Genomic DNA, 13049 nt, shown 5'->3' on the forward strand with positions numbered 1-13049 from the left:
TTTCATAAGGAAGTTTAGACTGGTATTCCAATTATAACCTCTCATATCACCTTCTACTTATCCTTCATAGCACTTCTCGTAGTTGTATTTATGTGACTATTTCTTTAATATTTGCCCCTGCCACTGAACTATTAAGTTCCATGAAGGTAGGGACCATGTCTCTTTGGGCACAATATTTTTTTCCTAAGCTTAACGTAATGCTTGGAATATAGTATGTGCACAAATAATAAATGCTGAATTGAACAACATTGAATTGAAGTCAGATTTGGGAAAAATAAAATACTTTGTCTCTATTTTTAAAGAGCAAATATAAGTAACGTTATTTGAGTGCAAAGTACCATTCTAAGTTCTTCTAATATTCACTACAACCATATGAAGTAGATATTATAATTATCTCTACTTCAACAGTTAAGGAAGCTAAAGAGAGATTTAAGCCATTAAAGCTTAAATTTAAGAGAGATTTAAGCCCAAGCTCACGTAGATAGTAAATGTCAGAGTCAGGATTCAAATCTAAACAATCTAGCTCTAGAACCCAAGGCATCAGGTTAAAATCCTAATGTACTGCAATTTGTAGGAATACACTACGCAAATGTCTACGTTGGAGAGGAACTGATCTTAATTTTTTGAATCCTAAATTCAAAAATCCCAACCAAGGGGCTTACTGGTTTAGCTCAGGTCAGGTACTCATCCCTAAACCACTCACCTAATTCAAGGCAATGGACATGATAAGAACATGAGGCTTTCATGCCAGATATGTGGACGCTGAGGAACAGTTTCCAGGAGAATGGGGCATGCCAGGCAGACAATCTCATAGTAGAGTACACACATATTTCTTCCCATGTATCCAATTTCATAAAGTCCCTTGTCTGATATAATGTAATTTCATCACACAGAACAACAGATAGCTTGACACCTCTTACTGAGAAACTATTCAAAGACATCCCAGCTGCTACATTTATCTGATTCCCAGAATGAACAGAATCAAGTCTGGATATGGTTGTACACAATTTTGCAATCTATGGGCTAAATGACAAATTTAATGATCCTCAAAACAGTAGAGTCACAACCTTCGCAAAGGGTCTAAAATCAGCTCCTGCCATGTGAGAAATTACCTTGAGGTACTGGTAGTGAGAAGTAAGGGGAAAGAGGTGAGGGAGATTAACATACTGTGGATAAGGTACAAGTGGGCTGAAAGACCCATACTACCCAAATATAGGCCATACAATGTTCCTAATCCTTTTTTTTCCCTTCCTGTGTCAACTTTCCTCACCTATGGTGAGGTAATGAGGATCAGAATTGAGTTTGAGCAGGGGTCCAACAGACTGAAGCTACATGGAGCCAACAGACACACTTGTCTATTAGAAAGATTGCAAAGGCAAGTACACCTAGTCAATAGCTGTATTTCACAAATTAGCCTGGTGAGTAGCTGTGGATTTATTCCACATTTCTTGGGCAGAGGACAAGTGAGGCCAGAATGGTATCATCTATGGATGGCTGATTTAAGACCTCATAAATGTTGAACACTTAAAGTACCTCATGCATCTTTAGTGAATTGTGAATATTTGGTACATCTTGGTTCTTCTTTCACTTTGTAGTTCAGAACACGTATGATCTACTTATTTTTATATCTCTCCAATATACCCCTAATGCCATTTGCTTCTGTACTGTTTCATCTAGCCTCCTTATTTTTTATTTTTCTTATTTTCTATAACAGAATTAAAAAGTCTTTTTTAAACGTTTTATTTATTTGTTTGTTTATTTGTTTATTTATTTAAAGTAATCTCTACACCCAACATGGAGTTTGAATTCACAATTCTGTGATCAAGAGCTGCATGCTCTTCTGACTGAGCCAGCCAGGTGCCCCCAAAATTCTTTTTTTTTTCTGAATTAAAAAAAAAATGTTTATTTTTGCGAGAGAGAGAGAGAGACAGTGGTGAAGGGGCAGAGAGAGAGGAGGACACAGAATCTGAAGCAGGCTCCAGGCTCTGAGCCGTCAGCACAGAGCCCAATGTGGGGCTTGAACTCATGAACCATGAGATCACAACCTGAGCCAAAGTCGGATGCTTAACCAACTGAGCCACCCAGGTGCCCCGCCCTGAAAATTCTTAATACAACAAATGCATATTACAAATTTAAAAATCACGTATAGTTAAAATTACCTTTGAAAATCTCTTAAATCACTGTAAAGCAAAATGTGTAGTGTTTACGAGCCATATTGGAGGCTGCCACGCTGCCTCTCAATAAAGTCCAACACAGTGGATTTTTCCTCCTGTGTTGGAACAGATTGCTCTTTCTTCAATTGAGCACCAGAGGAAGTTGTTGGTTTCTATTTAGGGACTCTAGATGTGCACTCAGATTGCTAGGTGTCCACACTGCAACAGGCAGGAAACTGAGACCAGCTGAGGAATTGACACATTTATGTCTTCTCTCTCATGCTTACCCTGAACAGTCACTTGCTGAGTGAAATGATCTGATGCCTCTTTCTCTCAGGCCCACTTGAATTCATATGAATTAAATGTGTGTATGTTGTTCTAGAATACAAACGTAAAGTGATGAAAGACAAACAGGATATTTATAACTTAAAAACCTTTAGAAAGAAGAAAAGAGAAAGTGACATACACTGGTCACAGCTACAGATTTTATCTCCTATCTTGCTGAAGAGTTGAGTGAAGGAGATCATAGGACCAGCAGATCTCATAGACATTCATTTGTTAACTCACCCCCTTAGTAAGGAATAATTTCAGTATGTGTGCCCCAGGTTCTGTCTTCTGGGAGAATTTCCCCTGTTTATATCTCACAGGGCCATCCCTGAGAAAGAGCTTAGGGAGATTCCTCTGAAGAGGGAGGACTTGACTATTTTAGGGTGTACTTTTTGTTGGCATATACGTTTGGACTGTGGCTTGTCTTAAGGGTTAAGCAATAATAACAGCACCCTATGCAAGGATTGAGGGTTTTTGTTTTTGTTTTGTCAGTACTTCTTTAAGACTTTAGTTAGCTGCCTATTGTTTTCATTTTGGGGGACAGTGAGTTTGTTAATAACCCAATCTAGAAGGCATTTGTGGTAAGGAGTGTAAGATGGGGATTTACCAAACCTGTGACAGATGGTCATCTTTAGATCAATGCAATACTGTCCAGTGATAGGTATTACAAAAATAGAATTCCCATAGTAGCCATCTAGATGGGGGAAAAGGTGTTCCCAATTCCCTTAAGTGTTTTCCTAATGAGGTCTTGTACTCGTACTACATTTTGCTAGTCAGTTTGTTCTTTTATTTTCCTAGATGACTATTTCCTAACATCTCTTCTGTCAAACCCCCAATACCTCCTTTCCTACTCTCACTCACAACTGATGACCACCATAACAATAATTACCACACATTTAGTGGCATAACACAACACAATGTATTGTCTTCTAGTTCTATGGGCCTTGACACAGGTCCTGCTGGGTTGTAAGCAAGGTGTAGGCAGGGCTGTCCCTTTCTGGAAGCTCAAGGGGAGAATCCATCTTCTTGTCTTTTCCACCTTCCAGAGGCCACCTGCATTCCTTGGCTCCCGGTCTCCTTTTTCCATCTGCAAAGTCAGCAACTTTCTGACCCTTTTCCCATCATCACATGTTACTCTGGCCCAATCTTGTGTTTCCCTCTTCCACTATTTTTTAGTAACAGTTTTATTGAAGATCTAATTCACATACCATACAATTCACCTGTTTTAAAGTGTACACTCCCATAGTTTTAGTGTATCCATGGAATTGTTCTTCACTACAACCAATATAGAACATTTTTCATCATCCCCAAAAGACACCCTGTACACCCTAGCAGTCACCCTTTTGTTCTCCCCACCCACAGAGCCTGGCAAGCAAAAATTTTTCTTTATCTATGGATTTGCCTGTTGTGGACATTTACTATAAATGGAATAATACAATATGTACTTTTGTGCCTGACTTCTTTCACTCAGCCTGTTTTCACAGCTCAGTCATGTTGTTGCATGTGTCAGTATTTATTTCATCCCTTTCTTCTGCTTTTAGGACTCTTCTACAAATAAAATGCACTTGTTAGGAAGAAGAATTTCTGTTGGCAGTACAAGGAAGGAAGAACAGGTATGGGAAAAACTGATGAATATCCATAAAAAAATACAGCACCCTAACACTTGTTTTATTTTTGTTTCATTTTGTTTTTCTTTGTTAGTTATTCTTTTCTGGTTGTTGACAAAATTTCCAAAGGATTCATCTCAAATATAAAAGGAGATTTAGGATTTGAATTGCCATAGGCAAGGTATACAGAAGAAGTCCCTCCTTGCTTCAAAATGAGAACCAATTTGGAAAGCTTCCAGGTTTACCAATAATTGGTTTATTATCATAAGTTTATTGCATTCAAAGTTGAGAGGGCAACTGCTCCTATGGTTCGATTTCGATGTCATGTGGAGGAGCTGCTCCATTCCTTAAATTGCCCTGTGTTGGAAGGAGTATATTTGCTTCTACAATGGGATTCTATATTTAGATGTCAATTCCTTGAATTTAAGGCAAAGTCTCCTTTTTATTTAGTGGGCTCACCAATATATATCTGTACATCAAGCATTTTTCCTGAGCTCCACAACGAATAGCCATCTGTTCCTGCCCCACGATCATTTCACATGCAACATTTCCAAAGAAAAATTATTTATCTTGCCCTGGACCTATTTCTTCCTTTGAGTTTCTCATTTCAGTGAATCGTATTACCATTCACCAAATTTCCCAAGGTAGAAACCTTAGTCTTCCCATCACCCATACCCAACCAGTAACTAGTCTCCTGAGTTGTTATCATGAACATTTGTTAATTCTTTCTGCCGGTCTCCATGGCCATTACCAACACCTTCGTTCAGGCCCTTCACCAGTTCTCATGTGTAAGACTGGTGAGTTGAGCCCCTCTTCTGTCCATTCTCCACAGTGTAGCCAGGGATACAGAGCTGATCACATGATTTCTCTTTCTAAAAGCTTGTACAATGTTTTACTCATTGCCCTTAGGATACAGTTCAAACTCCCATATAATGTAAGATATCTATTTTCTGAGCCTTGTCTACTCTCCAATATTTATCTTCCTCTCATCACCTTACCATCACCAATTTCATGTTATCATATTTTCCCAATCTGCTTATATTCTGCTTATATTTCTCAATCTGCATATTTTCCCAATCTGTTTATATTGTCTTTACTGTCTGTGTCTTTTTATGTATCACGTCTCTTGCCTGAGAAACCCTTTTCCCCTTTCCTCTGGCTAACTCATATATGTTGAGACTCAGCTTAGTCACTAATATCCTTTAGAAAGGATGTTTCCAGACATTTCCTGCTTGAGCTAAATGCTCCTACCTATGTGCTTCATAACTTCTGTATACTTAACCAATACCATGATACTTATCACATGGTTTTATCTGTTAATTTTATTTTATGTTTTTCCAAGCACATTATAAAGTCCTTTATGACAAAGACTATTTTTTTGTGTATCTTTGAAAGCTGAGAACCTGCCAGAGAGCTGACAATTGGTTAGCTTTCAATAAATTTTGGTTAAATAAAGGGAAAAAAATTAAATGACACTTAATGGGTGGTTTGGGAGGGCTATGAAAACACATTTCATCCCCAGTATAGTTAAGTTTTTTTATTGTGGTAAAATACACATAACAGAAAATTTACCATTTTCACCATTTTTAAAAAATATTTATTTGTTTTTGGGAGAGAGACAGACAATGCAAGTGGGGGAGGAACAGAGAAAGAGGGGGACACAGAATCCAAAGCAGGCTCCAGGCTCAGAGTTGTCAGCACAGAGCCCGACATGGGGCTCGAACCCACAAGCCATGAGATTGTGACCTGAGCTGAAGTCGAATGCATAACCAACTGAGCCCCCCAGGAGCCCCCCATTTTAACCATTTTTAAGTGTATAATTCAGGGACATTAAGTACATTTGAATTGTGGTGCAAACGTTACCACTAATCCTTGCCAGAACACTTTCGTTATCCCAAACAGAAACTCTGTGTACATTAAACGATAACTCCCATTCTACCCTTCCCACAGTCCTTAGAAACCTCTATTCTACTTTCTGTTTCTGTGAATTTGCCTATTCTCGGTAACTCATAAAGTGGAATCATGTAATATCTGTCCTTTTTTAATCTGGTTTATTTCACTTAGCATACTGTTTTCAAGGTTTGTTCATGTTGTAGCATGTACCAGAATTTGATTTGTTTTTAAGGCTAGAAAACATTCCATTGTATATGTATACTACATTCTGTTTGTCCATTGTCTGTTGATGGACACTTGGAGTGTCTTGCTATGAATATTGGTATACAAGTATCTGTTTGAGTCCCTGGTTTAAATTCTTTTGAATATAAGCCTAGAAGTGGAAGTGCTGAATCCTATGGTAGTATAGTTTATGTTTACCCTTGTGAGGGACCACAACACCTGTTTTCCAAAGTGGCTGCATTTTACATTCCCACCAGCAGTGAACAAGAGTTCCAACTCTTTTTTTTTTTTCATAATTGAAGTATTTTTATTTTATGTACAATGAGTTGACACTAGGTAGGTATCTTGGATATCTGCAATTAAGGTAGGTATCTTGGATAACCCATTCAAGGAAGTTCAGTTAATCCAACTTAATGAAGCCTATATCCTTCGTGTCCTGACAGAAACACCAGCAGCTCATATTGAGGCTGTATTTCCAGTTCAGAGCGTGCTGGTTTGAGCAGATGCAGCAAGAAATGAGAATGCTGGCCACATTTCCTTGAATGGCTCCAGTAGAGCTGCTGGTGATCCATCTTGTTTGCTTGGATGCGATGAGGCAAATGGCTGAAAAAGGGTTCCAGTTTCTCACATCTTCACCAACACTTCCTTTTTACTCCCTCCCTCCCTCCCTCTTCCTTCCTTCCTTCCTTCCTTCCTTCCTTCCTTCCTTCCTCCTTCCCTCCCTCCCTTCCTTTCTATGCTTTTGAGCATGAACTAGTATCTCCTTGTGGTTTCAATTTGCATCTCCCAAATGGCAGTGATGTGGAGCATCCTTACATTTGCTTGTTCACCAATTGTATATCTTTTTTTGGATAAATGCCTTTTCAAGTCTTTTTCCTCTTTTTATATTGGTTTGTTTTTTGTTGTTGAGTTGTAGGAATTCTATATATTCTGGATAAAAGATATATGATCAGCAAGTATTTTCTCTCTTTTGGTGTGTTATCTTTTCACTCTCTTGATAGTGTCCTTTGAGTAACAAAAGTTTTAATTTTAATTTGGTCCAATTTATCTACTTTTTATTGTTGTTGTCTATTTGTTTTTAATGTCATATCCAAGAAATCATTGCCAAAATCCAATGTTAAGAGTTTTTTTCTATATTGCCTTCTAAGAGTTTTATAGTTTCAGCTCTTATGTTTAGGTCTTTGATCCAGTCTGAGTTAATTTTTACATACGATGCTAAGGTAAGGGTCCGGTTTCATTCTTTTGCATATGGATATCCAACTTTCCCAACACCATTTGTTGAAAGACTACCCTTTCTCCATTAAATAGTCTTGGCACCCCTCTTGAAAATCATTTGACCACAAAATGAGACTTTATTTCTGGGGGCTCTATTCTATATGTTTATACTTATACCAGTACCATGCCGTTTTGATTACTGTGGCTTTATAGTAAGTTTTGTAACCAAGAAGTGTGAGTTCTTCAACTTTATTTTTCTTTTTAATATAGTTTTGGCTGTTTGGGGTCCCTTGAGATTCTGTGTGAATTTTAGAATGGATTTTTCTATTTCTGCAAAAAATGTCATTGGGATTCTGATAGAAATATCATTGAATCTGTAGATTGCTTTTTGATAGTATTGATATCTTAATATTATTAAGTCTCCAATCCATAAACATGGGATGTCTTACCATTTATTTCTGTCTTTAATTTTTTTCAGCCACATTTTATAGTTGTAAGTGCACACTTATTTTTCCTCCTTGGTTAAGTTTGTTTCTAAACACTTTATTCTTTTTGGTGCTATTGTAAATGGAATTTTCATTTTAGATTGTTTATTGCTATTATATAGAAATAGCAATATAGAAATATGCACTCTTTTTGACTGTTGATTTTTGTATCCTGTAAGTTTTCTGAATTTTTTATTAGTTTTAACAGTGTTTGTGTGTATGTGTGTTGTGTGTGTGTGTGTGTGTGTGTGTGTGTAGAATCTTTAAGGTTTCTACATATAAGATCATGTTGACTGTGAACACAGGTAATTTTACCTTTTTCTCCCCCCCCGCCCATGTGGATACCTTTCCTTCCTTCCTTCCATATTTTTTTTTCCCTCCCTTCTTCCCTCCTCTACCTCCCCCTCCTCCTCTTCCTCTTCTCCTCCTTCTTTTTTCTTCCTCTTCCCTCCTTCTTCTTCCTTTTCTGCTTCTCCCTCTCCCTTACTCTTTTTAATGTAAGTTTTTACCCTTGTAAATGTCCCTATTAGAACTACTTTTGCTACATTCCATAAATTTTGATATGTTTTATTTTCATTTTAATTTTTACCAATGTATTATCTAATTTCACTTGTGAGTTCTTCTCCAACTCATTGATTGTTTAAGACTATGTTCTTTAATTTCCACATATTTTTGATTTTTTAAACTTCCCTTCTATTTTTGATTTCTAGTTTCATTCTATTTTGCTAAGATGATGCATTGGGGGCACCCGGGTGGCTCAGTTGGTTAAGCATCTGACTCTTGGTTTCAGGTCAGGTCATGATCTCATGGTTTGTGAGTTTGAGTCCTGTATTGGGCTCTGCTCTGACAGTGATGACAGCATAAAGCCTGCTTGAGATTCTCTCTCTCTGCCACTCCCCTGCTTGTGCACTCTCTCTCTTTCTCAAATTAAATAAATAATCCTAAAGATGTATGATATCAATTTTTTAAAATTTATTCAGAATTGTTTTGAATATATGTATGAATGCATATATATATATATATATATATATATATATATATATGCTGATTAGTGCATACATGCTTATACTTATATCTTTTTGATGAATTGAATCTTCTGTCAAGATATAATGTCCTTATTTATCTCCTTTTTTTTATTATGAAATTTATTGTCAAATTGGTTCCCATACAACACCCAGTGCTCATCCCAACAGGTGCCCTCCTCAATACTTATTTGTCTCTTGTAACAGACTTTAACTTTATTTCTACTTTGTCTGATATTAGTATAGTCATCCTAGTGCTCTTTTGATTATTGTTTGCATGGAATATCTTTTTCCACCCTTCCATTTTCAGTCCCTTTATGTGTCTTTGGATCTAAAGTGAGTCTCTGGTAGACAGTATATAGTTGGATCATATTTTTAAATCAGTTCTGCTAGTCTCTGCCTTTTGATTGGAGAGTTTAATCCATTTACATCTAAAGTAATTACTGATAAGTGATGAATTACTAAATCCTATACCTGAAACTAATATCACACTATATGTTAACTAACTGGAATTTAAATAAAAAACTTGGAAGAAAAAATAAAATAATTACTGATAATAAAGAACTTACATTTGTCATTTTGCTATTTCGTTTTTATATGTCCTATAGTTTTTTGTTTTTCATTTACTCCATTACTGCTTTCTTTTGTGTTTTGTTAATTTTTTTGTAGTGACAGATGGTGATTCTCTTATTTCCTTTTGTATGTATTCAATAGCTATATTTTTGTGACTACAATGATAATTGCATAAAATATCCTAAAGTTATAGCAACCTAATTTGAATTGATAACTTAATTTCAATTGCATACAAAACCTCCACTTCTCTACAGCTGTATCCCCCTCCCCACCCAACTTTATGTTACTGATGTAACAAGTCACATTTTTATATATTATGTACCTATATTAGTTTCCTAGTGCTACTCTAACAAGTTACCACATATTGGGTGGTTTAAACAGTAGAAATTTGTTATCTTACAATTGTGGCAGCTAGAAGTCCAAGATCAACATGTCAGCAGGACTGCTTCCTTCTGAGGCTGTGAGAGACAATCTGTTCCATGCCTCTTACCTACATTCTGGTGGTTTTCTAACAATCTTTGGTGTTCTTTCACTTACAGAAACATCATCCCAGTCTCTGCCTTCATGGTCATATGACATTCTTTCTGTGGGCCTGTCTCTAAATTTCCCCTTTTTATAGTTACATCAGTCATATTGGATTAGGGGCCCACCATAATACATTGTGACCTCATCTTAACTAATTTTATCTGCAATGACCTTATACAAAAACAAAGTCATATTCTGAGGTACAGAAGGTTAAGACTTCAACATATTAATTTTGAGGGGGACATAATTTGACCCCAAACAGTGCCCAATAACATAGATTTGTAATTATTTTATGCATTTTTTCTCTTAATTCCTTTATCAGAGATCTTTATGTCTTCATAGAGCTTCAAGTTACTGTCTAGCATCCTTTCGTTTTAACTTGAAGCATTTCTTGTAAGGCATTACTGAATGATAGTGAATACCCTGAGTTTCTGTTTACCTCGGAACGTCTTAATTTCTCCTTTATTTTTCCAGGAAAGTTTTGGTGGCTATTGAACTCTTGGTTGACAGTTTTTATTCTTCATCACTTTAAACATTTCATTCTACATTCCTCTGGCCTCCAAGGTTTCTTGTGAGAAATTGGTTGATATTCTTATTGAGGATCCCTAATACTTGGTGATGATTCACTTTCCTCTTGCCACTTTCAAGATTCTTTCTTTAGCTTTGGACAGTTTGCTTATAATGTGTCTCAACTGGATCTTTTTGAGTTTACCCTACTTTGAATTCATTGGGTTTCTTGGAGTCATAAAATTTATGTATTCTTGGACTTGTAGATTTATGTACTTCATCAAATTTAGGATGTTTTACATTATTTCTTCGAATAGTCTTTTCCCCTTTCTCTTTTCTCTTCTAGGACTCACATAATGTGGTGTTGGCATGTTTCATAGTATCCCACAGGTCCCTTAGATTCTGTTCACTTTTCTTCATTCTTTTTGTTTCTGCTCCTCAGACTCCATAATTTCAATTGTCTGGTTCTCAGGTTTCCTAATTCTTTCTTCTATTTGTTCAAGTTTGCTGTTGGATCTCTCTAGTGAATTTTTCATTTCAAATGTTGTAATTTTCAGCTCCAGAATTTCTGTTCACTTCTTTTTTAAAATTTATGTCTTTGTTGCTGTTATTATTTTGTTTGTACATCATTTCCCTGGTTTTCTTTAGTTCTTTATCCATGTTTTCCTTTAGGTCTCTGAGCATATTTAAGTTTTCTGTAGTAAGTCTGATGTCTGGGCTCTTTCAGGAATGGTTTCTGTGAATTTATTTTGTTTCTTTGAATAAGATATATTTTTCTGTTTTTATCTATACCTAGTGATTTGTTGCTGAAAATTGGAATTTAGCTATTATAATATAGTAACCTCTGGAGATCACATTTCTCCCCCTTCCCCAGGGTTTGATTTTGTGTGTGTGTGTGTGTGTGTGTGTGTGTGTGTGTGTGTGTGTTGTTGTTGAAGTCTGTAGTAGTCTGTAGTTTTTTAGTGTTCTCCCGACTATTTTTGCAGAGGCCAATCCTCTGCATATGATCACTGAAGTCTCTGTGCCTTTAGCTGACATTTGGCACTTGTTTTTATCGAGATTTCCTTAAATGCCCAGAACTCTTCCAGTGTTTGTAGATTGATTTTATGCTAGGGCATTCCTTCAGCACTTAGGCAGGCTTGTTCTGAGGCTAGCAGTCTGCTCAAGGTGAAAGCTTAAGATCTTCTCAGACTTTTTCTGAGCATGCATCTTGCTTGGATATGCATGTGGCTTCCTAAATTCCCCCGCATATTAATTTCCCAGTTGCATCCCAGGTTTTCCTCTGTGCCTTAAATAGTCTGTTGTGTTTCCACTTGTAATCTCTTGCCCCAGAAGTCTGTGGGTCTGTAGTCATCTTGCAAATTTATGAGTAGTGTCCACTGCTTTTCCTGTATGATTTCCGAGTTAGACATAACAGAGACAAGCTCCTTACCTCAGTCCTTTAGGTATCCACCAGACAATTTCGAACAGATATACACACTAATTTGCAAATAAGGTCTTCCCTGCTCCTTCCAGTTTGAGTGATAATACTGGGAACTAGGCTACCACCACTTCAAGACCAAAACCACTGCCATGCTGGGGAGGGGTAGACTAAGGGTGAGTAAAAATGCCACAAAACTTCCCTACTGTTTGAAGATCACTTTTTATTATTATTATTGTTATTATTATTATTATTATTAGGTGTTTGGTTGGTGGCTGTAAACCTTTGAGTGTTTTCCAGAGATCCAGTAAGATTGGTTTAGTTTCTGCTTTTAGAAAATATTTCTGTGGGGAGATGAAAGCTTGGAGCTTTCTAGCTGCCATTTTGATGATGTCTTCTTTTTCAACATAGTTTTGCCTTCACTTGGACTTTGACCAAAGGACATTAGAGGCCTTGGCATGAGACCCAAATGAAGGTGGGTGCAGTCACAAAAAATGGGAACAAAGACACTCTTAGCCACTACAAGAAACTTGGAATAAGAACTTGTTTGGGTAGTTAAAGTTTTATAGATGAGGAATCCACTAGGATATTGGATGACAGTTGAGAACAGATAAGCTTCTGAAATGTTCTGTCCAGGTAGTAAATTGCTCAGGGAGCTGGTGCTTGCTGACAGTATGGGACAGCTGCAGTTACATGCTACAAATGGTAGGGTCTGTTTCTGGATGCAAATTGATTCCAGCTCATGAAGGGTTTTGAGCAATGCCAAAAATGATCTAGTAGAAGAAAATGTGAAAATAATGAGATGGCTGGTTCTGGTGCTAAATTAGAGCCTCCCCTCAGGGCTGAGAGAACCTGTCTAATTCAATTCATTCCTAATGGTAGCTGTCATATCAGTTTGTCCTAATCCTGACTGTGGTTCACAGCTGTATTTCAGAAGTGACTTGGGAAGGTAAGCCTTTAGTAATTGTCTCCATCTTTCCATTTCCAACCTCTTTCTCCTGCCAGTAGCACTCCTACCTCTCCTCTCAGTCTTCTTCTCTGACTACTTATCCTCTTTTGCCTCCTACTCCCTCAGTGAAAATAATACTCCAAGGAAATAA

The 13049-nt window shown here is 37.0% G+C and overlaps 1 long non-coding RNA gene and 1 pseudogene across 3 annotated transcripts in view; one reads left to right on the forward strand and one right to left on the reverse strand.

The window, feature by feature from the left end:
• The window catches only part of LOC122200305, a 73452-nt gene that overhangs the window by 7867 nt on the left and 52536 nt on the right, over positions 1-13049 (forward strand). For 2 of the 3 annotated variants that reach the window (XR_006193785.1, XR_006193788.1), the window contains exon 2: positions 4022-4093. This is a non-coding gene — a long non-coding RNA (uncharacterized LOC122200305). Of the gene's footprint in view, positions 1-4021; positions 4094-12360; positions 12425-13049 lie in introns of all 3 variants that reach the window. The other variant, XR_006193786.1, reaches the window with a different exon arrangement.
• LOC122200304 lies at positions 6603-6774 on the reverse strand (annotated as a pseudogene).

The sequence above is a fragment of the Panthera leo genome, chromosome D1 (genome assembly GCF_018350215.1).
Source record: "Panthera leo isolate Ple1 chromosome D1, P.leo_Ple1_pat1.1, whole genome shotgun sequence".
Classification (NCBI taxonomy): domain Eukaryota; kingdom Metazoa; phylum Chordata; class Mammalia; order Carnivora; family Felidae; genus Panthera; species Panthera leo.